The sequence below is a fragment of the Canis lupus genome, chromosome 5 (assembly GCF_003254725.2).
Source record: "Canis lupus dingo isolate Sandy chromosome 5, ASM325472v2, whole genome shotgun sequence".
In the NCBI taxonomy this organism is placed as follows: Eukaryota; Metazoa; Chordata; class Mammalia; order Carnivora; family Canidae; genus Canis; species Canis lupus.
The window spans coordinates 17,070,619-17,075,809 of NC_064247.1; the positions used below are offsets into that span (position 1 = coordinate 17,070,619).

The window sequence follows — 5,191 nt, forward strand, 5'->3', positions numbered from 1 at the left end:
GGTGATGGGAGTCCAACACTGAACAAGACAATCCCATGAAATAATATACACGAAAGTCACTAGCACAGTGTCTGGCACACAATAGATGCTCAATGTAAATCTCACTGAGAAATGGATAGACTCAATGTCGACTTCTGTGCTAGTGTTTGCTTGCTGAGTAACGGCTGAGTCTCCCCCCCAGGGAGCTGTGGAGGGAACCCTTCGCCAAATGCAGTTCTGATGACCTTGGGCAAGTCTCATAGCCACTCCAGTTTCATTTCCCACAGTGAAACCAAAAAGCCAGACGATTTTTTCCTAAGGTCTTTCTAGCTCTAAGAAGTAAGGGGTCAATGAGTGGTAAATAATAAAGCAAATAAAACCAGAAGTGATTATTTTCAAACTTTAGGTTTTTAAGTCCCATGACAATAGTTTATTATAGAGATAAACCCTGATCCTCCTGATAGGCTTATTGGTAGGATTTGTGGTAGCGAGCCTGGGCACCAGGACCACCAAATTTTTTGGATTTGCAATGTGGGGGACTAGCTACCAGCAGGGTCTGGTTGTACTGGATGAGGAGGTCTTTGATCTCCTTCTTAGAAGCTTCATCCATGTATTTTTTTTTAAGATTTTATTTATTTATTCATGAGAGACAGAGAGGCAGAGACACAGACAGAGGGAGAAGCAGGCTCCCTGCAGGAAGCCCGATGTGGGACTCAATCCCAGGACTCCAGGATCGCACCCTGAGCCAAAGGCAGATGCTCAACCGCTGAGCCACCCAGGCATCCCTCATCCATGTATTTCTGATAAGGGTCCACCAGGACTTTGGAGATGGATTGGCAGATTGCATAAATCTGGGCATGTGACCACCACTCTTCACAAGGATTCAGAAGTCCACCCAGGCAACTTGCTCCTTGCCCAGAAGCAGAACAGTTTCCAGTAGCTTCTATTGCTGTGTGTGTGGCTCCATCATCTTCAGGGGTTGCCCATTCACCTCGTTGAGGCTGTTGCCCTGTTCACAGTGCACCATGGTTGTGGCAGTCTTCTTGCATCAGAAGACCTGCGTGGACAGCAGAAGACCCATGGACACCATATCTGTGAATGCTGATTATTTTCATACTTTGATCCTTCCCTCAGCAAGGGCATTTCTCTGTTGTTTTTGTTTTAAAGATTTTATTTATTTACTTGAGAGAGAGAGAGAGTGAAGGAGAGAGCACGAGTAGGGGGAGGAGCAGAGGGAGAGGGAGACGCAGACACCCCTCTGAGCTGGGAGCCTGATGCAGGACTTGATCCCAGGACTCTGGGATCATGACCTGAGCTGAAGGCAGATGTTTAACTGACTGAGCTACCCAGGCACCCCCATTTCTCTGGTTTTTAGGAAGACAGGATAATTCCCTTCTTGGAGGCTGAATTTCTGAGGCCAAAGTCGCCAGCTCTCCTGGGCCCTCAGAGGATGCAGGGGAAGAGGACAAAAAGCTACTCCTCCCCAATGCATGAAGGGGTGGTACTTGGGGACCCCTCTGTCTCATGGGGCACTGACTTTTGCAGGATCTGGCCATGCTTGGTAGAGAGTTAATTAATGTCTGCAGGGTGAGTTAGCAGAAACAACAATTGCTTTGATTAAGGGAGAGAGATGGCTATGAGCTTTGATTTAAGCAAAATGGAAAGAGGGAATAGGAAATCATCCGCTCAGCTTCCTTCACTGGGCCCACTGACCTGGCCTTCCTCTGTCCTGGGTGCTGACCCTGGGAAATGAGCTCCCCTCCCCAGTTGTGCTTTACAAGGACTCTGGGTTTTGTTGTTGCAGATAAGGAGGATTGGTCCTGCTGTGGGCTTTGTGAGTGTGAATTTGGAGAGGGCCCCAAGATGCCCTGGAAGAGGCCATGATGGCAGAGCTGGTGAAGCTGACCACAGGCAGGAGAAAGACATTCAGCAGTTAGTGTGGCTCACCTTTGAGAGGTAAGTACCTTCCCTGCATTTTCTCATTTAATCCACCCACCTATTCTAGGAAGAAGGGTATTGACCATTGAGGATGGAAAAAGAAAAGAAAGGGGAATGAAGAATGGTAGGATTGAGAGGGGGAAATCCTGAGCCCAGTGGTGCTCAAACTTGTTGAGGTTGACTGCCAGAAGCTTCTGATGCTAACATGGGCTGAGACCTACTAAGTGAGAGGCATGGTGCTAAGTAAGGAGGACCATCTGTGCCTGTTCACTGGATCATCACAGTGATTGCACATGGCAGGTGGTATTTCTCATAGGAGGATTTTGAAGCCTGGAGAGGGTCAGTTCTTTACCCAAGTCACAGGTCTGATGAGAACTGCCAGACTTTGAACCCAGTTCTGTCCCCTAAAGTTCATGTTGGTTCCACACTCCAGCCACTGTCTTCCTCTCCATAGAACATCGCAAAAGGCTGATAGGTCCAGCTTTGGTATGAAGCACACTTCTCGCCCCAAGGCAGGGAAAGGAGTGGGAGATAGATATTCTTGAGACCTTCAAAGTGCCTCCACTTGGCCAGGCACTCCACATTTGTTTGATTTGTTTGAGTTCTTCTAGCACCTGGATGGGAAAGGCATAATTGCACACATTTTGCAGATGAGTGTATTGAGGCCCAGAAATGACCACCGATTTGCTGAAGGTCACAGAGCTAGTACATGGTAGACCAAGGATTCCGATCCAGATGAGCCCGACTTCAAAGCCCAGGCTCATTAAGAATATAATTTTGTATGAAATCAAGTAACGTCACATACAAGATTCTATTAAAGGCAACCTGCAGCAGGGGCCAATGTTTAAAAATAAATTTGTAGTTGAAAAATTTATAATTAAGGGAATCATCAATTAACTTATTTTTCTGGGAATAGAGAAAGGTTTGCTGTTACTGAATCATGGCTACGTTAGAATCTGGAGCCTCATTTAAGAAATGTGGAGTGTGTTCCATAAAGCAAGAGTTAGAGAGAGAGGAGTTCAGGGAAACTGACCCAGGCTGCATGCCCAGAAAGGGGACTTGTTCAAGAGCTTGGAGAGCAGGCAGGAAGCACAGCCAGGTTAGCCGCTGCCTGGGAGAGTAGTTTGGCTTCCGTCTAAAGCTGTTCATAGTATCTGCCAGAAAGGATCATATGATCTCAGAAAACAGGGACTGGGAACAAACTAATTTGATCATTTGTCTTCCCTGCTCAATAACCTTCAACGGCTCCCCATTGTGTCCCAAATAAACCCCATAAGCCTTACCTTGACATTCAAAACTCAGCATAATCTGGTCCCAATTTACATCCCCAATGCTAGCTCCCACTCATCACCCTACATAAACTTCATGCTCAAGTTAAACTGGCCCACTTTTCATTCCATTAACCCAGTTCTGAGTCTTTCTTCTTTCCCTGCTGTTCCCTCCAAATCGACCTAGTAAAATCCTGCTTGTTCTTCAACTTCCTCTCCTAGGAGACTCCTCCAGGAAGTCTCCTCTGATTGCCCACCAGGAAGCAAATGCTCCGTTTCCTTTTTCACACTGTACACGTGGCACTGATCACCCGGTGCCTTGAACAGAGAATATTTAGGTACATGTCTCATCGTTCCTACTAGGCCCGACGTCCTTGTGAGCAGAGGCAATATTTTACAAGTGGGAGGGTAAGAATAAACCAGTAACTAATAAGCTAAAAGGTTCATATCTTACCTATGACATTGTTATAGTTACATAAGGGTAAGCATTTAACAGTTTAAAAGGACTTAATTCCACATTGAGACTTGAAATATTTTGAGAACTAGATTTTTTTTTCTTGAGTTTACAAATGATAAATCTTCATTCATTCAATATCCTCAGATAATTGTAATTGTTCTTTTCTTCTGAAAACCTCGTTTGAGGGTTTGAGGGTATAAGTCTTTCACTGAGACTGAGTCAATGAGGAACCACGAATGCCATGGGGCCCTAGCACCGTTAGGACTGCTGGGGTGTGTGTCTGCGTGTGCACACGTGTCCTGCAGCTGCGTCCTCATGATTGCCGGTCACCGTACCAGGCTCTTGATTCACACGGCTCCATTTACAGCTATAGAGAGTGGCTTTCTGAGCAAGATTCATGGCTTGCCAGGCATCCATCTCCTCCTGTGGTTAGGTCAAGCCCAGGGAGAGAAATTGAAGGATGTTGCTATTAAAAATACTTGGTAACAGGCCAAGTAATTTCTCCTGCTTTCAGCTCCCACACTGCACTCCATTTACGACTGGAAGGGATAGAAATTCCTAACCAAGAAAAACCTCTTGCTAGCCTGCACATCGGCACTGGCACCCACCCTGTCTCTAGTATACTTGTGAGTTTGCAGAATTAAGTCCGCAATGTCCCAACTTGGATCAGTCACAGTCGGTGGAAAGACAACCACACTGACTGGCTGGAAGCCAGGTGCTGCTCAGCTTCATCATTCACGGCATAAATCTGGACTTACCTGAATGAAAAAAAAATCATTCTTTCTGGCTCTTTCCTTTTTGGAAAGTTGGAGAGTGGTCTCATTTTGAGTAGAGAGTAAGAAGACTTTTGCTCTGCTTGCTGTATCCGGAGACATATTACACAGTGGTCAAGAAGATGGGGCTTCAGGGCACCTGGGTGAGTAGCTCAGTAGGTTGAGCATCTTCCTTCAGCTCAGGTCATGGTCCTAGGATCCTGGGATCAAGCCCCACATCAGGCTCCCTGCTCAGCAGGGAGTCTGCTTCTCCTTCTCTCTTGCTCCCCTTGCTTGTGTTCTCTCTCTCTCTCTCTCTAATAAATAAATAAAATCTTAAAAAAAATGTACCACCCCAACACCCCTCCCCCCCAGTAAAAGAGAACATGGGGCTTCAGAGTCAGTGCAAACCTCAGTCACCCTTTAGTAAGCTATGGGTTTTGTTTTGTGAGGACGGGGTGGAATCAAGTTTCATGACCTTGCTGGGCCTTTGCTTCCTCATCTGTGAAGCAGAACTACTCATTGTACTGTATACTTATTGAAAGAATGAGATGAAATGAGCATAGCATCAGACAAAGGAAGTAAGGTCATTGAGTATCATCTGTTGGCATCACAACGGCCAATGGTGAGGTGGCAGGCTTGGCTCACCTGCCCAAACCACCTTACCCCAAAGACATCAGCCTCCTATGTTTGCTTCTTTCTCCCAAAGGATCCCTCAACCAAAACTCAAGTCTAAATATGTAATTTTTAGTGTTTTTGTTGAATGTGACCCTCATTCAAGCTTCCTTTATGATTGA

The 5,191-nt window shown here is 46.0% G+C and overlaps 1 pseudogene; it reads right to left on the reverse strand.

The window, feature by feature from the left end:
- Positions 1-445: 445 nt before the first annotated feature.
- Positions 446-1,069, reverse strand: LOC112671286 (40S ribosomal protein S16-like; annotated as a pseudogene).
- Positions 1,070-5,191: the final 4,122 nt, after the last annotated feature.